The sequence below is a fragment of the Lutzomyia longipalpis genome, chromosome 1 (assembly GCF_024334085.1).
Source record: "Lutzomyia longipalpis isolate SR_M1_2022 chromosome 1, ASM2433408v1".
In the NCBI taxonomy this organism is placed as follows: domain Eukaryota; kingdom Metazoa; phylum Arthropoda; class Insecta; order Diptera; family Psychodidae; genus Lutzomyia; species Lutzomyia longipalpis.
Genome location: NC_074707.1, coordinates 14,423,147 through 14,446,495, shown reverse-complemented (window position 1 = coordinate 14,446,495; position 23,349 = coordinate 14,423,147). Strand labels below are relative to the sequence as shown.

General features: G+C 35.9%; 1 protein-coding gene and 1 long non-coding RNA gene across 2 annotated transcripts in view; one reads left to right on the top strand and one right to left on the bottom strand.

Annotated features, from left to right (window-relative positions):
- LOC129792487 (STAM-binding protein-like A) overlaps positions 1 to 23,349 on the top strand; it is a 781,560-nt gene that overhangs the window by 400,130 nt on the left and 358,081 nt on the right. The window lies entirely within an intron of this gene.
- LOC129792890 (uncharacterized) lies at positions 10,999 to 16,128 on the bottom strand. The gene is made up of 2 exons (XR_008750848.1): positions 15,683 to 16,128; positions 10,999 to 11,398 (listed from the first exon to the last, which is right to left on the bottom strand). It is a non-coding gene; the product is annotated as an uncharacterized LOC129792890 (long non-coding RNA).

Sequence of the window (23,349 nt, the reverse complement as noted above, 5' to 3'; positions counted from 1 at the left end):
TTTCTTGGTCGCCGAATAAGGTCCTTTATCTGGTAATTTTATCTTATTTCTAATTTAAATAAAAGACCCTCTTTGTTCAATTTAACATTTTTTTTTGAATTTTGAAAGCATTTGAAATAAACCATTAGATCTAACAATAGAACGTTAAGAAAAATTGAGAATCTCATCATGTTCTTTTGGCTAAAGCAGACATAATTTATCCAAGATGAATGTTTAGTGGAATTCTTTGATATTCAGAGCAAGAAATTTGTGCATTTTTCTTGAAATTAGAACAGAGTGCAGTGTATGGTGGATTTATGTCATAAAAAGAGATATATGATTTTCATAGAAAAATATTAGAATGTGCTGTTCAGACAATTTGTTGGATTACAAAAATTTATTTTCATTCTTTTGAATTTTTTTTCGGAAAATTTTATGATTTCATTATTTTTGTGTGTGAATGGATAAAAAAAAAACTACTGAAGAAAAGCACTGAAAAAGGGTGTACTGGGTGAAAGCCAAAGCCAATGAAATATTTGGTTTTTCCGTGGATTTAGTTGAGTGTAGAAGTGAATGTGGTGGGAGTCAGAGCAAAGTGAATTGTGCTGCAAAAGTTGTGAAACTTACAAACCCCTTCAGCCATAATTCATCGTCTGTTTTCTGCAGCGTTTATTTCTCATAATTTAACTCAATTTGTTATTTCAATTAATTCCACGGACAGAGATGGAGTATATAATATAAAATTACGTAAAATAACGAATTGATACTAACTCTTTTTTTTCTCTCGCCACAATTTTTCATGCGGTTTTTAATTTTAGCTGTCATCATAGATGAGTTTCACAAGCGAATATGCGGAAAGAAATGCGAGGGATGTTTTGTGTTGGTTGAATTTGCAAAGAACTTTTCGTTAGGAGGGGGTGTGCCTGTTTGAATTTTCAAACAAAAAAGGTGAAGTGGGTGAATTTCCGGCGGCGGGAGTAATGCCAAAAAGAGCTAGGATAAAGTTATTCTTGCTTAAATGTTTAGTCTCCTCTAGCAAGTTTAATATATAGTGGGCAAGAGTTGAAGAATGAAAACGATCATGTTGTGGAGCATCAGCTAACTTTTGGTCATGGAATCTTCCGTGAGGCGAATCGAAAGAGGAACTTTGCAAAATTACTCACATCGCCATGTTGCATTAAATCCCACTCGTTTTCCTCCAAAACACTATATGTAGGCCACTCTCAGGGGGTTTGTTCTACATTCAAAAGTCGCTCACTCTCTGTGGAAAATCATTTGCCCCCAAAATCTTATGATAATGAAATTGGTCTGAAAGAGCTTTTTTCCATGACCTCGACTCACCCACATGCTAAAAATTCAATTCCCATGGACTTTGCATAATAATGATCACATCATACATATGTACATATGTACATATGTATTTCATATGTAATTTTATGTAGGTGGTGGTCCTCAAATATTCTACATTTGGAGCCTTTTTATTTTGCAGAGATTGTGAATGATCATTTTAAAAAAAAAAATTGTCTGATATTTTTTGGATTTATTGAAATTTAGTCAAAAACGGATAACTGTCATAGAACCTAAATGATGGTTAAATATTTTTGGATACTTTACAAAAATAAAATGACAAAAATGTTAAAACTACAAATAAATTTTTTTGAGGAGTGAAAATATAAAATTCTAATCAAAAATAACTTTTTGTAATTTTTTTGTTAGATTTTCTTAAGAATCCTTGTTAAAAGTAATGCAAAAGAACCTCCTTTTTAACCTCTATTAAAGTCATAACACAACTTACAAGTGCATTGAATTTTGAACAAGGATATTATGTCGTATTCTCATCCACTTTCAAGAACATCTTAATCCAGTATTGCTCTCCGCAAAGTCCTCTGTGTCTTCCGAGTCTTCCTGGTCTCCGAAAAAATGGAGATAATTGTCTGGGGAAAATGGAAATATTCAGCTCAAGGACACCAAGATGTTCCATTTTATTGACATGAAATAATGTAAAGTGCTTGAAGCCATTTTCTGTGGGTTTTACTTTTCTATGTTTCTTTTCCTAACCCAAACCACCCACTGCTATTTCATTCGCCTCTTGTACTACGAAATATAAGCTCTAATGTTTATTTACTTGTTTTACTATGTGGAAGACTCACCCCCTCAACCTCCGCAATAGCACATCCGGGAAAAAAAGACAGAGAAAGGAAAAATATTCCTCGCACTGCACTTACACTAAAGGATTCATTTTCTTTGTGTCTCTCTCTTCAACTGCTTATATGCATTTTGTGGTAAAATAGGAATGGAGGGCAATAGACATTGAATGAAATTGTCTTTTTCCCATGTCGTTCATATGAGAAGAATTTTTTTTGTGTATAAAAAGAAATTGGTCGGGATGTGTTATTCTTGTCAAGTGTTTTTCCTTTAGGGCTCTCAGGAAAAAATCAAAAGAATAAGAATTGATAGTTAAAATACACACTGAAGATGGAAAAGAATCACAGACAAAATTGTGATTGAAAATCTTTTTATTTATCATAAAGAAATGATAAATTTTTTTGGGAAAAATTTATTGGAAAATTACTTTTTCTATTTTTTATCTTTAAAAATTTTATTGTTTCTTTTAAAACAAATTTAAATGATTCCTTCTCACCATCTTCAACACTATATGCGTACATTTTATGCACATGAACACACCAAGACACAGTAGAAGTGATAAAAGTTTAACAGAGTTAAACTTTAAAGTCATCATGATATCATGTATGTAGGACATTGGCATAGAAGGAGCCACCAAGTGTGGGGTAACAATGTTGAATGGTGGAAGAATCACAAAATTCACCGAGATATGAATGAGGTCAAAAGGGATAATCCTCGTAATCTCTTGATTTTCTTCCCTTCCACACTTGAGTGAGAAACGATTTAGACTTACTCTCACATGACACACGATACCGTCATAATTCTACTGGAAAATGTAGTTTCAACATTTTTTTCTTCTTCTTCTTCAGTCATTCGGCAATTTTCCAATGCGAATCATCTCTTATATGAAATCGCATATATATTTTTATTGCGATTTGAGAGCTTTTGTGGATGACTTTTTTTCTCAAAAAGGATATATTCATAAATTTGTTGGAATACCATGAAATGATGGTTGTAGGGAAGAATATAAAGGGGCGTATTTTGAAATTTCAAGAATTTTAGCTAAAAAAAAATGTTAAATTTTCTTCATAAATTCTTTCACTTTATGAAGAGATAAAAATGTTTTGTCTTTTTTTTTTATCTTAAATGGACGACACATGGTGTAGTTGGGAGACAATCTGACCTTAGGTACGGACAGTGTTTCACCCCGGAACATCCTCATACAAGTCTCCTCATATGGTTTTGTATGCTTTGGAATAAATGGCTTGTAGAAGGCTTCAAATTACCACCGTCGACCTGCCTACGTGCGACATGATAAAATTGTTACACCTACTCATCCACCTCACATAGTCTCCCCGTCGTCTTGTATGGATGCGGGGTGATTTGGACATGAGATAGCAGCAGAAGGAGACATTTATGTAATGCTCTCTGAGCTCCCAAGATGTGAAGCTTTTTTTTTCTGCGACACTCCAATCCCATGAAAGTCTTCATGTGGGGGGTTGGGGTGAGAAAAATGTGTGCTCACTCCAGCGAATCCGAGGGGGAGGTTCTCCAATTTTTTTTTGCAACAGCATCCTGGCAAAAAAAACTGGAATGTACAACATTTTTATGATAATGAGAAAGTGTCAGGGTGATTTCGACACCCACTCCCCCGTATCACTTCGACATGGATATGTGATGTGCTACATTTCACATTCAATTTATTTTTATGAGGTGAACACCACCCATCGACCTCCTCACCATCAGACGTATAAGCACACAAATATCACATAAAGCCATACAAGAATCAACCAACATTATATCAACAAAGTGCGATTGTGGGAGCAGTGGGAGTCAGACTAAAGAAGAGCAAATGAATGGAACGCAAAGACATACTGAAATCCTTTCTTTTCTGTGCTATGTGCTTCCCTCATGTGGGTAACCCGGGGTGAATGGGTGCCACACGGCGCTAAAATAGAATGTATACAAAAGTCACCCTCGCTCCCGAAAAAAAAAACTAAGCCAGGCACAGCTGAAAAGCTCTGACCGTTGTTTGGGGAAACAAAGCCAAAAAATAGTTGGTGTAAAAATCGAGGAGATAATTTATGGACTGCAATGCTGGTAATAATAAATTCCATTTAATTGTTTTCCATAATAAACAACACCAACTCATGGTGCACACGTATAAACATTGTCAAATAGATTCTGAGGGTGAATACTTCCGAAAAATAGTGTTTTTGTTAGTTCAGTCATCTCTTTCCGCACCCTCCACCCCCGTGCAGCACCTACCATACATAGAACTAGGCGTGCAAAAAACCCACAAATCATTGCATGCACAGATGTACAATTTAATGCAACAACAATGGGATAATGAAAATGAAGTTAAGAATCTCCCATGTATAGCACATATGTATGTACCTACTTTCAAGCTAAATTTAAGATTTTTCTTTTGAGAAAATCTCAAATGTCACAAACAGCTGAAGGATAATTCCTACAGTTTCAACATAATTAAAACATCAACTTATGTCACTGCAAATCCTGCAAACTTTAATGCAAGGCGAGTAATTTAATTTGCAAGTTAGTGTTTCTGACTAGAGGAGAATGGGGCAAATTGCGACATCTCTTGTAAATTACCTTTAAATCAAGGGGTGTATAACTAAGGAATATTTTGATTTTTTTGACGTTTAGTCTGAATATGATGGAATAATCCAATTATATTGGTGAAAAATCCATATAATTCGTGAAAAGCTTTTTCTTTGGGCATTAAAATTGATTTCGAGATGCTTTAGGCAGAATAAAACAGTTTAAGATTTTTTAAAAATATTTTTACAAAGAATATTTCAGGAGCAACTCATTAAAAAGCAATCAATTTTGTTAAAGATTCGAGAAAATCATTACTTATCATTTTCCGAAACATTTTCCTACAAGAGATGTCTTTTGAAAATTTTTTTACTTAATTTTCAAAAATTCTTCAGATATTTTCTTTAAACAAAAATTCTCATTCAAACCTTTTGTCCTCTAATTAAATGAAATGCTAAACAAACCATAAATTCCAAAAATACTTTCAAATAAATCTATTTACCTGCTTGTTTAAATAATTTCCACCATAACAATCAATTGAGTGCGATAACAAATCTACATAAATAAACAGAAAATATAAACAAATATCCATAAATCACCTCTTCATTTCGAATTCCGATTGTTTTGTCTACCCAATTTAAAGTCTGGCTTTGTGTTTAGTGTGTTAAAGTTATCAATTTTTAATGAAATCGATTGGCATTGGTATGCAGGGTCATTGCTACTTCAGCTATATACATAATAACATACATATGTATACATAATAAATGTTGCGTCTTGGGAAGATCTAGTTCAAAATGTTATGAAAATACCTCTCAAACCCATCTTATCCTTAAAACAGTATGTATGGTACATAAGAGGTAGGTATTATATGGGTTCGATTGTTGAGAGCTTACATTAAGCTCTACATAATGATGTATTTTGCTGCTCAAAATGAAAATTCACTCTTCATTATGTACAATTCGTATGGCACCTATAGCACATTAACACTTGCAGTGTTTTGTAGGGTTATTTTGAATTAATTGACAGTATGATATTATTTCACTAGTTGAATTTGTTTAGTTAGATATTTTTGCTTTTGTCTAAATTGTGTTTGACTAAGGCTTGAAAATGAACGTTCTCCTTTTGCAAAATGCTCTTACTGCACAAGTGTGCCCATGAGCTTTATTTGCCATATGTACATAGATATTTTGTGTACCTAACATGGAACTTTGTCCTTTTGTGGTCATTTGCAAAATGCAATTGAAATGGCTTTGGATGGCAGTTTTCGTTGTATACACACTACTGGGGGAAGGCCCATGGAGATTTGGAATGTTATAACGAAATTTCTCAGTAAAACATTTGCTCAAACAATTTGTTAATAAATTCTATTTACATTTTGTGTGTATGAATGCATGATACATGGAATTTAGAGCGAGATAGATGTATAGTGCATTCTGTGTGTACATAATTAATTGCAATTTAACACTGTTTCATGCTGTTGGCGTCTGTGTGCTGCATTTTGGAGCTTTACAAGGATGATTGTGGGGAGGGTTAGCAAAATTTTGGGGGTTGTTTTTGGGAACAGGGGTTGGGGTATGCACAAAATGAAAATGTGCACAAGTCATCAATTAATCATTTATGACATTACCCTCTGAAGCATTGCAAAATGTGAACTTTCCCCCAAAAATGTATTTTGCAGTAGAATATGTGAAGTTATTTTTTTTCTGTACAACTCTGGGTGCAAATGAATATTGGCAATTTCATTAACACAAATCGCATTAAATGAAAATATTTCACATTCACCTCATATTCACACTCAGAAACATTTCAATTTGCGGGAAAATTCGATGCTTTCACCAAATGTGACGAGTAAATAAAGCGCCAGAGTTTTTGATGGGGGAGAATTTAATTTCCATTCCATAAAAAGCTCCCGCTGTGAGCTTTTAACCAAAATTATTCGTTCATTTAAATCTATATTGAAAGGTGGCTTCTTTGTTGATGGCGGGGAAAGCTCTCGCGCAACCTTTTGCATGTGGCTTCCTCCTCTCATTCACACCATCTTCATGCAATCTCTGCATGAGCTTTTTCCCATTTAGCTTTTTCATCGCAATTATTGTCACCCTTGAAGCTCACTCATGATTATTGTTGCCCTGCGGTGGGTTTGGCTCTCTCTGTCCTTTCTTTCCTTACTTATTTATAGTCAGAGAGGATTTCAGATTTTTCTAAAAAGTATTTTAAAATACACAAATGCAGTACATATGTATATAAAACGATATGTACATTGACTACACACTCTGGGATTTTTTTATACCTCCCATATAGTTGATGAGTGTCAGCAAAAGGATTTTATACTGCAGCGACGAAGGAAGTAAATCGATTTCCAATGGTTATTCTATGCATAAGTGCTCATTCATAGCAATATACTGCAGAGACAATTCCCCGCTTCTTCCACACACACAGCATAAACTCAATTGAGATTTGAACGTCGCATGTGAAAACTTTTAATGATGAGATTGTAATTTAAATTTCCTGTTTTTACCCACAGTCCTGGGGTGACTTTGCGCAAGAGAAAATAGAGCCTGCAAAAGGGGCAAAATGGGCAGAATATTCAAATTGAATGTCTAAATTCATGTGGAATACATAGTCAGCACTTTTGTACTATATATTCCTTGATAGATGATTCACACAGACTATGTTTTTTCTGTCTCTTCTCTTAATTAACTCATTCAAATTCAATTTAACCAGCAAATGGTAGAGAATTCCTACTCACTCCTACTAAACGACTTATTAATTGAAACTAACACACTTCTATTTTAGAGCTATTATTTGCACAACAGAATAAATTGGGAATTTGACTTGATCTTAAATATTATACTTTTAGAGCTTTCTTCTCACTCTTCTTTTAAGTCCTTTAAAATTATTAAAGTGTTAAAAGCTTTCAATTTTAATGTTCAATACATAATACAAAAAGCATTTAAATTTTCAAAAAAAAAAGAATTCAAGCGAAGTATTCCAAAAATTAACAAAGAAAGTTCGCAGAAAAATTCAAATTGAAAAGTTCTCTGCTTAAAAATTCTCCAAAAATAAATCCAACGTGCGTGACAAAGAAAGAAAATGGAAAATAGTGAGATTAGTGAGACTTGCCCTATTTGCCTTTGTGATTATGGAGCTGATCAAGCCATTGCAGTCCCATCGAATTGCAATCATCACTTCTGCACAATTTGCTTGCAAACGTGGGCTGCGAAGCGCCAAATCTGTCCCATTGACCGTCAATCCTTTGGAAGATTATATATCTTCCAAAATTTTCATTCTTACACCAATGCCATTGATTGCCTAGAACCACAGCAGAAGGTTTCTAGTGTTATTTGCGAAATTTGTGGCTACTTGGACACCGAACCAATGCGAAAATGTAGCATTTGCTGCAGCTTCTATCACGATGATTGTCTAGATGAGAACGAGTGCTTCCCAATGTGGAAATATCAAGCAGATGGGATAGATTTTCTCATGCACGTGTTCTGCTTTAGGAGGTCCTTTCAGCATCTCTCCCTAATCATGACAAATACTGATTTGCTCAGCATGGAGATCGATGATGAAGAAGAAGGCGAGCAAAATTCATCTGAAGACGATGCAATTGAAGAAATGGACCTCACCGAAGAAGATTCTGAAGCACCAGGAGATGAATTGGACAATTCGGAGGTGTCAGGAGCGGATTCGGATGCAATAGATGAAGAAGAAGCTTCGGCAGCATCAGATGGAGGTGAAGACTTGGAGGCTACAGATGAAAATTTCCAATGAGTGGAAAATCTGGGAAAACTTCGGAAGAATGCTAAATTATAATACTAAAAAACCTTTTTTATTTATTAAAAAAAATAAGAACATGTCTTAATCCAGTTGATAAATTAAATCAAAGTAAATTAAATTTTTCTTAAAGGAATTGCTCTTTTCAATAGAACAATTTAATAGCTTCAGCAAAAAATAAACAAGAAATCACTTTTTTAACCCTTAAATATTTATTTTTCAAATTCTTTTTCACACGCTAATTAAATTCATTTTATGGGAGGAGGTCAGTTTCAAAATTTCTGGTCCAGTGATGGCAAAGTTCAATTTTCGATTCAATGAAAATTGAGCATCATTAGTGAAAACAAATTATACACATCAACCCCCCAAAGAATGTTGGTACGTTTGACCGTGTTGGAGCTTTTTGCAGAGGTTGGGCATACTGCAAAATTTTATCATATTTGATAGTCATCATATATACGATGATGGTGATGACATGCAGGAAAGGCAATCGTTTGGACCTTCACTATCATCATCATTTCGTACTGGCCATTTCGTCAACCAAAATGCTAGTCCCGGAAAGAAATATCCTTTTTGGGTATATGCACAAAAAAAATCGAAAGGGACATCCATTCTTCAACCTCCCCGCCTGAAATGTCTAAAATTAAGAAGAAGGAGATGGAAAGAAGATGAAAAAATACTACGTAGAGACACCTTATCTCTCCCCCTGCCTATATATATAGCGCTCATACTACTTATACACTTCTTTATGGGCTTATGAAGGTATCTTCCCCATAAAATAAAATTATACATTCACCCCCATCTCGCTGGATAGGCAAACACCCAGGCAGGGAAAAAAAGAAGCCTCAAGTATCCCATGTGAAAGAGCATAAAGAGAAATTTTGCATTAGAGAAACAGCCCATTCTCCAACTCACACACCACTCACATGGGGGATGCGTGGTGGAGAATTGAGACACGTATGTGGAAAATATTTACATTAGATGGTCTCGCATAATGAAATATAGATTTGGACGAAAGAATGAATAAAATTTTACGATTACGTTCCTCCTTTTTTTTCACCACCATCATCCCCCATTCTCTGGGCATTGAAGTTTTTTTTCTATTAACCGGGGAGAGAGAGAGCAAAAAAATCCCAAAGCCATTTTACTCATCTGTGCCACTTGAAGGTAAATGCGAAAGGACGAAATATCCAAATGATGAGACTTTAATTCCATTCCAGCTCATCCTCAAACTATCTATGGGGGGAAAACTGAAACGCAGTGGTTTGTGGGTTAAAGAATGAATTTATTAGTTGGTGTTCCACTTCGTGGCCAACACCAAGTATTGTAATCGTCGGAAAAACCGGCCACCTCAGATCGGGTTCAAACTTGGTATGAGCACGTTTTAGACATCCCACATTACGAAAATGGTGGTGGAAAATTTTTGATCCGGCCGGCCTGCCGGCCGGCCTGCCGGCCTGCCGGCCGGTCGCCTAAACTTTGCCTTATAACTTTCGAACGGTAAGAGATAGAGACTTCCGGTTTGAAGTTTTCTATAGAAATATGGGTGTAAAATTTCATTTTTTCGCATTTTCAAAATCCAAGATGGCCGCCGTCCGCCATTTTGAAATACTATCAATCACTTCCCTTATAGCTAGAGGTCTGAAATTTTAGTATGTTGTAGAGCTCAGAGAGACGTTTTCATCAACAATTCATACTTGACAATCGGTCAAGCGGTTTAGCAAATATGGCGGCCTTAAGCAAAAAGTGTTTTTTCGATACAACTCGAGAACGGCTTGACCGATTTTGATCATCTTGGTATCAAATGAAAGGTTTCAAGAAGCCCTACAACTGTATAGAACATTCCAAGTTCCAAAAACATCCGCAAGAGGCGCTAAAATCAAAAACAAAAATTGCCTAACTTTAAGAGGCAATATCTCCCAACATCTGTTATAGATTTCCTTTAAATTTTGATATGTTGTAGCCTGACTCAATATCTGTCACCAGTCCGAAAATGAAGAAAATCTATGTCGCCGTTTAGAAGATATGGCCATTTGAATAATTCTTGCATTTGAAAAGTTCTAAGAACCATATCTCTTGAACCGCTTGTCCGATTTGACTCAACTTTGTATCAAATTAAAGGTTTTGCAATTATCTACAACTTTCTAGAACATCAGAAACCTCTAGAACCATTCCTTCAGGACGAAAAATGCGAAAAACTGTTTTGGTGAAACAAAAATCCGCCATTTTGTGTTCTGGAGGTGACCTTGAAAATTATTGAGATATATGTCAAATTATAGCTTATTTCAAGACCTTTCCAAAACTAGTCATGAAATTTCTGTAGGTGTTATAGAACAAGAGATATGACAATTTTTATGCATCAAATTGCTGAATTTCACTAAAAAATCAACTTTGCCTACTAATATTGTTCACAAATAGTATTACAACGCATAAACAAACTTCTACACGTTGTGGGACACCAACTCTTATAACTGGACGCGTTATGATTGACTTTCAAGTCTGAATTTAATTTAAATTTTAGAATTTTACATTATGATAAAGCAAATTTAGCAACAAGGGTGAAGTTTGAAGTTACGTTATTTTAATAGAAAAAGATTTTTGGGCGCCTTATAGATTTTAGAAGGAGACAGACAACAATAAGTATTTACGTGATACAATTTGTATGATTCGCTGGCTGGCGATCTGCATAAAGGTCCTTCGGAGAGCCAATACGACCTTCCACACGGTGGTGGGTTTCCGCTTCCGTCCTCAAGAGGGGTGGTGTCAGCACGAGGCGGTGTACAAGATTTTCCTTCCCGGAGTCTTCATCCCTCCTCGTCTCTCTCGATGCAATGCAGGAAAAGGTTCTTCTTCCGACGGTGCAGGATTGCGAGGGCCCTGCGGATGCACGGGTCCTATGGCCAAGGTGAGCCTCGTGGGCTGCACGTTTTCCAACCAGTTGCCTTCCGGCGTGGGGACACTTTAAAGGTCGAATCACAACTAAATTAGCGAACAAGAAAAATTGATCGTATAGAGACAAACACGAACGCAATGACAGATGTTAGATGTTCCCACAATCGTCACTCTATCAACTCGGATAATTTTAAAATTTCAGAAAAACGAACGTTACATCTCCTCATAGTTACTCAAAAGAAAAAAAAATAGAAAAAAAAGAAAAGAGCTTTTAGTTACTCTTCGAGAAAAATTAAGATTAAGGGATAGTGCATTAACAAAAGAAGAGAAGAAAAGCGGTGAGATTACCAAAGACATGATCAGATCAGACTATAGAATATAGGAATTAGAATAGAATTAGATAGAAAAGCTAGCCGGGATAAAAGATGCCGATAGATCAAATAATTACCACGACAGGTGTAGAAATTACTTTTAAAGACGATCTGTAGCAATCCGATAAACCAGAAGCACATGCTCTCTCCTTTAAACAAAAGATACCCAAGTAAATCCCAAGGATGTAGTGTCCATTGTACAGCACAATAGATCTCCGAGATCTTTACTAGGCATTAAGTAGCAGATGTGTAGGGACGGTTAATTTAAGAGCATTGCCTTTATGCTTTTAACCCCCCGCACCACCTTAGCTGTTACAGTATGTAGACTTCAAGCCCCCCTTACCATGGATATTACTGAACAACGGTTTACTTCAGTTTCAACCCTGTACTACCCATTAAGTAAGCGAGTTTCCGTCTACTTCTGCCAAAATGAATCGCAAGTGAGTCTATTTAGAAGATTCAGTGCAATGTCAGCAAAGGAACTGACTTCGAATCCATAGACTCGATTCATTCACCAAAAGGGTGTTAATTGGAAAATTATCAAAGAAAGCAAACCTGTTATGTTCTCTCATATGTGCAGATTTAATTTCACTTTGCAGAATAGAGTTGAATAGAAATCCTTCAACCAAATAGAGACATTATACAATATAGGATTTCAGGTAAGCCCTCGGTTTTCTTGTGGAAGGATCAGGTCGCGATGACATCCCTGTGAATTCCCAAGAAGGTACCACTCATCTAGGATCTTCACTTCCTCTCCATTTCACGGGCATGAAATCCTCTCTCTCACGGTATATTAGGAAAGGCAAAGGAAGGTAATGACATTTGTTTTCTTTTATGCAATCTGTATAAGGTTGGTGGTCTTTTCCACATCTTTTCCATCTAAGACGACGCGTATTTTTGTATGAGTTGTTCTAGGCTTGCGGATCAGGTTCTTACTTCTCCAAGACATGGTCAATTCTCGAAAATCTCACACGCGAATAAGATAGCATGTACGACGTTGTCTGTTGACCCTATTGAACCGACACTATCTCCGTGGGAGAATATCGCAAAGGGTTCACGTACAGGCGATTTCGCAGAGTTCTATTTTCGTAGTTCTTAATGTGAGTTTCAAAATTTAAGACCTTCTAATCCTACAAGTCCAAAGACCGCACACACCTCGAGCATTGCGCCCGGTCCCAACCTCCCAAGTCTCCAGACCAGTCCAGCTAACCCGGCTGCCCTACACCTATTTGGTATTTTCACCTTTTGTGGCTTTCTGGGGTGTCGCCTTATTATGACTGCGGATAGAAACAAATTGTCCCTACGGATAGTCAATGGACTTCACAAGGAGAGCCTATTACTCCCGTTGCAGTTAAGGTCTTAGATCGCCTGTATGGGAATCCAATGACGATACCACCCGTGGGATCAGGAGTCAGCACGCAAGGATCGCGAGACGCGGTACGCACTTCCATCTCCATGCGCGAACGAAAGTCTTCGGAACTGCGGCGATGTTTGCCGTCCCAGATAGGAAATCACTAGAAACGAAACCATGTACAATCCTCAAATTGTTTATCATGATGTATCGAATCCCAAACAATCAGAATTGCATTCAAGAAAAGTTAATTTACTCATAGCAGGTGGGATATTTATTGTCTCAAGGATGGGAAAGGATGGTTTTTAGCGGTCTCAATAAATTACTGTTTGCTATGTTTTTGCAAAATTGTGATTGGGAAGGTGCCGCGATTAGGAGAGCGAGTAAGATTTCAACCAGCGAGATGAAAATCTGCAGCGTCGATCTTCAGAGCACCCATTTTCCCACGGAGTTCAAATGAATGCCATTTCAACGAGGCCCCATTAATCCACAACCGTAAGGATCTTCGTGTATATTCTCACTGTTCATAATATTTTTAAATCTTTAATTTTTATATTCGCATTCCCAACACTTCATTCCCAGTCCGCTCAGATTATCCATTATCCCTTTTTCAATATTTAAATAACCCACAAAATTAGCACTGAGAGAAACATAAAGGTATAAATTTAGAATTTAAGTTAGAATAGATAGAATAGGAGATAGTGCAAATCAATTAGAGGTTGTTTAGATGACTATTTGGTGAAATAAGTTCCCGCATAGTCCAAGGGGGTTAGATAGATTAAAGTATCGCGTAGTTCCCCACGAATCCCTACGAGAAGCACTCAAGAGAGAGTATGTGTATTCTCTGGAAGGAAAGTAGATCACATAACGAAAATCCATCAGGTTCAAAGGCCCCGAGGAGATTTGGGTAAGCAACACGAAGTATCAAAAGAAATTTTCTATCGGCCTGAAAATAATTGCGCATTTATTTCCTACCAATAATGTGAAAAATCTAGACACAACGATAAGAAAGTTTTCCTGTCAGCATAAGGGTAGAGTGCGTCAAGGAAATAATAGGTACGAGAATTCCCTCCGGAAGGATATTCAAGTACATTCACCATAGTCTGCATAAACACAGCAAAAAGAGAAGCAACTATAGGAACGCCTAAGCTATACGCTCCATTAGGAGCAATCCAAAGTTACAACTCTATGAGAAAGCCCCTCTAAAAGATCGCGATGAGCATTTAAAATTACTTTTTAAACAAATAAAGAAAAAAAAAATAGTCTGATTTGATATTCTTTTTCGTGGTATCCACCAATATAAATTTAAACCAAAAAAGTTCTGGAGCTTGCAAGATCTCCAGCAGATAAATTTAATTGCACTTAATCCAAGAAAAATATTAAAGTTATAGAAAGAGGAGTATTTTGGCAAAATTAAATTTTAGCAGAAATAAGAAATAAGCGAGAGAATTATAGATGTTTGTAGATGTGATAGTATGTGGGACATACAAACACATAAGACAGAATCATTCAAGATGATTTTAATGCAAAGACTTTCGCGCTATGCAAGAGAAAGAGACACGTGTATTTGATGAAATCCTTGATGGTATCGCAGATGTCCTTTTCATGATCCAGATGCTTCGATGTTTTGTCTCAATTCAATTGCTCGCGAGAAAGTACAATCTTGTTGATCAAAATTATACAAGATCGCTTGCGTAAGCAACTTTACGCCACTAAGTGAATACTCTTTATAGATGAGCAAAGTGGTGCAAAGAGAATTGATTGCAATCCACAAAAAATTAAATTGCTCGAAAATTTCTATTTATCAAAAATGAAATGTGAGATGGAGCAAGTGCACAAAATTGAATTCTATTGAAGAGAATCAAGTCTTTTTTTTTTTAAAGTCAAATGATGATCTCTATATTATATATTTCAAGTTCAATATATGTATGGAGAGAGAAATTAATCTCTTTTATACCAAAGAGATAAGTACTGTTAAACCAAAGTGCACTTGGCATATTTTGTGAATTTTATAAAAATTAGCCAAAATTATTTTGTCAAGAATGATTCAACACAGACACATAAAACATAAATTCTCCTTCTTACTGTTTTACAGGAAATGATAGAATTTTCTAGAAAAGTTTGGAAATTAATTAGAAAGATTTTAATTTAAAAGGAATTAAAGAAAATTGCAAATAATTTAGAAAATGCAAAAGAAATGTGTTTAAGGAAAGAAGCCTGTCGACCTTGGTCGTTTCAACTTCTTTATTCGTCCCAGAACACAATTTCACTAGAGGTTATGAGGGAAAAGAATTGCCACAAGATTCCTTTCTTTCGTCCTCACAAGCTCTAAATACAATTAGAATTAACTAGATTTAAATTTAGAATGCCAACAAGCTCAGGAGGTAGACAAAATTAAGGTTAATCGTGGGTTCGAGCCCCACGTTGGGCGCCACTGAAACGCAGTGGTTTGTGGGTTAAAGAATGAATTTATTTCAAGTCTGAATTTAATTTAAATTTTAGAATTTTACATTATGATAAAGCAAATTTAGCAACAAGGGTGAAGTTTGAAGTTACGTTATTTTAATAGAAAAAGATTTTTGGGCGCCTTATAGATTTTAGAAGGAGACAGACAACAATAAGTATTTACGTGATACAATTTGTATGATTCGCTGGCTGGCGATCTGCATAAAGGTCCTTCGGAGAGCCAATACGACCTTCCACACGGTGGTGGGTTTCCGCTTCCGTCCTCAAGAGGGGTGGTGTCAGCACGAGGCGGTGTACAAGATTTTCCTTCCCGGAGTCTTCATCCCTCCTCGTCTCTCTCGATGCAATGCAGGAAAAGGTTCTTCTTCCGACGGTGCAGGATTGCGAGGGCCCTGCGGATGCACGGGTCCTATGGCCAAGGTGAGCCTCGTGGGCTGCACGTTTTCCAACCAGTTGCCTTCCGGCGTGGGGACACTTTAAAGGTCGAATCACAACTAAATTAGCGAACAAGAAAAATTGATCGTATAGAGACAAACACGAACGCAATGACAGATGTTAGATGTTCCCACAATCGTCACTCTATCAACTCGGATAATTTTAAAATTTCAGAAAAACGAACGTTACAAAACTACTACAAAAATTATGATTTTTTAATGAAGGTAATGGCAAATGGAAATTATATGTCTTTCATTATTTTTTTCTTAAATTAGCTTTTGACTTTTTTCACGCTTTAAAAGTCGGTTGGGTGAAATTTTTTATTACTGTGAAAGAGAATGGAATTTAAAATTAACGTAAAAAAATAATCAAGACAAGAATTCTTACACGCTTTAAGACCTGATTAAAAGGGAATTAAACCTTTGAAACATTGTGTTGAGAAACTGCTATAGTTTGTAGCCATCCCACCCCAATTTTTTACTGAGAATTGTAAGGGCTCTCTCTACATAGTATTACTCAAAATTTACGTTTTTTTTATATTCTTGAATTTTATTGATTTCAAGAAAATTTATAAAGTTAAAGAGAAAATATTTACCCATATACATGGTTGAAGAGATGTATAATAAAGTTGAATTTCCCCCAGAGAGAGAGAGAAAGTATAATAGGATGAAACAAAATATTTTGTATACGAAGTTTCCATTGAAGCAAGAAAATCTCATATCTTCGATGGGGGACACGTGAGGTGATTTCCTTCAGCTCTCTATCCCCTAAAATATATATACCCTATTCTCTCACTAGTATGGGATCTCTGATAGATTGAGGCAATAAGAGAAAAGTACGGTTAGAATATTTTCAATTACCTCAAGACATACCAAGAAATTTTTCTCATTTTTCTCACATCATTTCCTCTGTCACGTCCCTTCACTCCCACTTCCACACGCATCCCTTTTTCTCTATATCGATACATAACCATCAATTCCTATTGTTACGACTATATACATCTCATGGAATTTAATTATTTACAGCTGACAAGTTAAACTTCTTTAGATTGATTTTTTTATTTATATTTAATAATTTTTTAGACATTTTAAATTGATGAAGTGAAAATTAGTATAAAGAATTTATAAGTATCAGAGAAAAAATTATGAAAAATATTTTTTTTAGAACATCACGAGATGAAGACTCTTTGAGGAAAATTCGGCGTATGACTGTAATTAGTTTTAATGATGCAATATTGTCTCCCACGCAATTATTTACATATTTCTCACTACTTTAATTCATATAAATTAACACGCATATCCTGCTATTATAGGGGTAGGTATTCCCCTTTTAGTTTTTAATTAGGCATTCATTATTAATTAATAATTTCAGCCTAATTAATAAATTTTGACACATATTCATCTGAATAGGCGTAGATTATCAACATCAAATTAATTTATTTAATAAACAAATTAATTTCTATATAATCCACAGAGCTTTTAAATATGTAGCCATACGTGTGGAAATTCACTTCATTTTTAATTAAAAAAAAAACCAGGAGGATGTGGAAAGGACCTAAAAGAGGGTTTTTTAGACAAACTATGTTCAAAAAATTGAAGGAAAAGCTTTAAATAAAAATGTACTGGTAAGCTGACCAAGCTTACGAGAGCTGTGTTTCTTTCAGTGTACCAATTTTGTGAGAGCAAACTAGAACGCGAATTAGTTTAAATACGCGCAAAGTCGGGAAAAGTTGAAAAGTCATACCTTAAGAAATCTTTAGAAGGCCATATCTCGAGAACGGATCCATAGATTTTCATAAATTTTTTTTTGTTTGAAAGGTCTTGAAGTCAGCTATAAAATATCGCAAAATGAGAAAAATTTATGTCGCCATTTTCGAAAAATTCGAGTTCGAAATTTTCGAAAACTTTGTTTTTGACTTTAGCGCCTCTTACGGTCATTTCTCGAAGTTGCAATGTTCTAGACATTTGTAGGGTTTCTCGAAACCTTTCATTTGCGCTTGAGTTGATCAAGATCGGACTTGTAGAACCCGAGATATGACATACCAACTTTGGAAGGCTATATCTCGAGAACGGATCCATAGATTTTCTTCATTTTTGGCATGAAGCTAGATAATATAGTCAGCTATAACATATAAAAAATGAAGCAAATCGATAATGGCGTTTTCGAGATATTAATCGAAAACTAATCGAAAATTTTGTTTTTGATTTTTGGCCCCCTAGCGGTCACTTTTGAAACTTCGGATGTTCTAGAGAGTTGTAGGGTTTGTTGAGATCTTTCATTTGACCCCGGGTTGATCAAAATCGGTCAAGCCGTTTTCGAGTTATGGTCGATTTTCGATGAAAAATTGTGGCGGCCATATTGACTAAACGGCTTGACCGATTTTCGAAAATGAGGCATCGTTGGAAAGCTCTTGATGGCCCCTACAACATATCATAATTTCAGATTTTTAGCTATTACAGGGGCTGAGATATAGCGAAAACAAAATTTTGAGGTTATCCAAAATGGCGGACGCGGGGGTGGGGGGTAAAATTTGACATCATAATCGGACGTCTTCCAGTCGACTTTTAAACTTTGCCGTTTACCGCAAGTCTCTATCTATTACCGTTCTCTTGCAATTTAGGGTTGAACCACGGCGGACGGACGGCCGGACGGACGGACGGCCGGACGGCCAGAAAAAAAATTTTTTGGCGCATACGTTTTTTGGAATGTGGGGACCCTAATTCGTGCTCATCCCAAGTTTGAGCCCGATCTGACGACTTTCGATTTTGCTCGGTACACAAAAGCTGTGTCTGAAAGAAACACAGCTAAAACGCGGGTAAATGCTGTGTTTCACATTGAAATCTATTCCCAAGTAAAGATCTATTAAAAAGCTTTCTTTCTTCAAGTTTTATTTTAAAAAAAATTCTTACAATTCTTTAAGGAAATGTTTAAAAAAGCTCAAAAGTCCTACAATTTTTCAACAAAATTTTCAATTATTTTGATTATTTTATACATTAGTTTAGAGTAATTCTGGCGGACAGTGGCGCGGGATAGGAACAGATGGAGGAGGATCCTTGATCAGGCCAAGGCTGGAGGCCAGCTGTAGCGCCGGTTAAGTAAGTAAGTTTAGAATAATTAGAGATTTGACTTTTCGCAAAGGGCGATTTGTTCATTTGTTGACATGGTTAATAAAAATATTTTCCCTATTCTAGTGTTGGGGCACATGAGTATGATTGCGGTCGAGTGTAGGTAAAAGGCAATACACCACTGCCTTAATCACATTTATGTTCAGAGAAACGTGAAACAAGAGCTCCTATTCCCGGGGAGAGTTGTCTTTTGAGCCTCCCAAAATGTACATATAATACACTGAATTGCAACCCACTCTTGTTTCCTAATATGTGAAGCTTTTGTGTTATGTATAATGCCCACTATACCTTTTAGTTTTCGTGATACTTGATCTCAATTTTGTGAATGTTTGTGGTCCATTCAGGCATGGGTTTTAGGGACGATCCACCCATATTATATTTGCTTGCATACAAGACACCACACGGGTAGACCACCCTGAGACTTTATAGTACACCCATGGTGAGTTGTATACTTATGCATATATAGTGTAAGGGGATGAAATTGGAGGTATAGGTATGCCTGGGAAAGATGGTTCATGGGGATTGTGGCAATGCAGACAAACCTTTCATTTGCATTTTGTATTTGTTTGCTATATGGGATATGATTCTTGCCTACGTGGAGATATTTCCAAAGGGGTGGTTGAAATGATTTATCTTCTCAAAATACCCCATACACCAAGCTATCTAGAAGTAAAATCATCTACCGAGAGACATGGAGAGAGACTTTTCAATTGGTGTTGGTTCAATCAATTGGGTAAATACTGAAAGAACAAACACAGAACCTCACAACATTTTTTTATCCACTTTAAGGAACAAAGAGCTGTCTTGCAAAAAAAGAAGTTAAGGAAATTGAATTTAATGATTAAATTGTATTAGAAAGTTTTGGGGATGATAGATGAATTTGTAATTGGGAAAGTTTCAGCGAGAATGCTTTTACCTTTGAAGAACTTACAGAACTAATTGGCATATGAAGACTTCGTCGTCATCAATACCTTTTGAATGTAGCATACACTACATTATGTATGCTACGTCAGGGGTGGGAGATACTTTGCTATCTCTTGTGCAGTTTCATTTTGGGAAACCGGATGAAAGAGAGCTTATCAAAGAAAATGGCATGTGGTTAATGCAGCGTGTGTTTCGTTGAGGGTATGATAAGGGTTCATGAGTGGAACAGATTATGGTTAGAGTTAGTGGGGGGTGGGAGTGTATATTCTAAAATTGACGACATGAATCTAAGACCATGAAAGGGATGAGACCCCTAGGGCTATGTTTAATCAATGTATTGATATCCCATTAACAAGCTCTTTCCTCGTTTCCCTCTCCCGTACAGTTCCCTCCCCCCCCCCCCCCCGACCCCTGTATCCTCCTCATTTCCGATCTAGATATTCCTCAGACACAGCAAAAAAGATATCACTGCGGGACTATTTTCATTAGAAGATCCCCCATTCTCCGCACAATGTGAGCAACAGAGGTTGGTGAGGGGGGAAAAGAGCAAAATGGTACTGAGAACACATCTTAAGCACCACATGAGCTTTCAGTGGTCTCTAGTATTTATGCCTCAATGGAGACAGTGTGTGGGATGGAAAGTGCTTTCTGACGAAGGAGTGTGTGGATGTGGATGAATATGTGAAAGTCAAAATGGGATTCCATATAACGAAAATGCTGACTACAGTAATGAGGTTTGGAAATTGTTGAAATGTTCGTTTTCCTCCGCAAGAAAGTCAACATCTTATCATTCACCCCTCTCACACAATTTCCAAAGGTTTTTTTTTGGGGTGCGGGAAAACACAATGGATAAAATGAGAATCCAAAGAGGAATTTTCCATGAAATTTTTAGGCGCATCCCATTGATTAAATTACAAGTCAACGATTGATGTTTTCTCCGTCGTTGTTTTTCCCCAAATATCAAGGGAAAAGCCCCACATTTTGGGAAGATAAAACTTTCAGTTGAGTTGAGCGCGAGCACAAGGAAAATTATGCGGGGGTAACTCGTAGAAACATAATCCGATATTTATCAATTTCTCCTACTTTTTTTTTTACATGTGCTTCCATTTCTGAATAAATTGGATGCTTTTTAGTCTCTCTCTTCATCCTTTATACACATTTTGTACATTTACAATTTACACCCCATAGTGGGGTTGAGTGAGGAAAATTCACTTCCACGGTATCCAATTATTCATTGCATTTTTTTTTCATTCATCTATTTCATGTTAATTGCTTATTTTTATGTAATATATTTCCATGTGATTCCATGTTTTTTCCTCCCAACCATATGTTTAATCTGAAAAATTTAAATCAACATGCAGCATATGCGGACTTTGATGTGTTTGATTGCATTTTTATCATTGAAATGGTTTGTTTGAACAAAATGGAAATTAATGCTATTTGGCGAAGACTGGGGGTTAGTGAGTCACGTAGAGGTTTTAATGAAAATTGTAAAGTAGGATGAATTTAAAATTTATTTCGAATTTTACTTTAAAGTATAAATTAAGATGAAGAAGGTGCAAATTTTCCTTCTCACCTGCTGATGAAAACCCTGAAGATGCTCTTGGTTTGAATTTTGGAACAAGAGTTGTATTTATGTATAGAACATACATTGTAGGTAAACCACAAATTAACAGTTTAGTACGTTGGAGACATTCGAGTCCCCAAGGAAACATTTTTCGGGAGATTTTGCTCTTCCATTCAAGACCAGGACACTATATATTGTGTCTTTCTGGGTCACCACATCATCATCCTATATATTTAGAGATCATTAATTCATCTCACCTACCTAGTTTGCAAGCATGATGCTGGAACCCCAAAGTATCAGAAAATATTCACATGTGGGTGTTAAGTGAAATCCATGGAAAATCCTCTGGGATCGCATACCAAGCGTACACTGTACACAGTCCCCAAGGTATACCGAAAAGGATAAATGAGATGCTTCTCATAATGCTAAAAGGTCAAAAAAATGTTTTAACATATTGAAACACTCCCAATGAAATTGTCGGATGGTGTAAATAACACGAAAGTAACACCAACAAATGAAATGAATTGAAATTTGCAAGTCATGACGGTATAGCCGTGAATTAATTCACGTGTAGAAGGGTTCGAGGAAAATTAAAAAGGTTTTAATTAAGAGCAAAGAGACATAATTCATTAACAAAAATATCAGGAAGAAGAAGAGTTTTTTTTTAACAATGTATATCAATCTGGAATCATTTTTAATTTCCATTAACCACCCCCTTATTTTTTTGTTTAATTTTTTGTACAACAGAGAGAATGAATGATATGTATTGAATTAAAATATCAATTTTAAATTAAAATAAAATCACGTGCATATTTTGGAATAAAAATTCCACGAGCTTTTTAACCCTGATTTGCCAATAATGGGTACAAGGTTTTCTATTATTGAAAATTTTGCAGTGTATACTGCAGCAAGAGCATAAAAAATACATAAAATCAATAAAATTCAAGCAAACAAAATCCGAATTTTTTATCGATGGACGGTAGAAAATTTTACCCCGGAAAAAGACAATTTTTACAAAAAGAAAGATAAACTTTCCTTGAACTCGATTGTGGGAAATTATTCCCCAATCTCTGAATATTTCTTTAAAAATTGTCTTTTAATAAAAAAAAAAGCTTCTATCTCTCTCTCTCTGTAGCGACACTCTGACGAACTTTCAATGAAGGGTGAAAGGTGAAAAGCTCTGGGAAGATGCGAGTTTGCCTTGGTGAGAATTTTCCGTAATCAGCGAAAAATCCAGAATGTTATTAGACTAAAGAAAAGCGTCGGGAAATCAAATCAATAAAATTAATATCAAAATTGCAATTTCAGGCCATTTAGTAGTCATATACTGACCATAGCAGGGTTAACACGGAATGCATTGAGAAAAAAAAACGTAAATATGTATTTTTTTCAGAAATAATTTATATAATTCGGATTATTCGGTTATTTCATAGTATTTAAGGCAACATAATAAACATATCTTGTACAATACTAAGCTAAGAGAATTACATTTTTGTACTTAGCCATGGTGTATGGCTACATGTTACAACTAGCCAACATTTATTTTCGCGGTAAATTGCTCGTGAATCGCGTAAATGCAGCTTTTCCTATTTTGTTGGTTGACATAAAATACTTTATTCCATTTTTGTTCGCCATACACCACGATTCAACACACCAACATTATGGTGTGTTTGCATACAAAGGAAAAACTTTCTGGGTGAACGTTGTTTTTTTCGTTATTTATTTTATTTATTCAAACAGATCAGAATGACAACAGTTTCCGCATCCACTCATCATCCA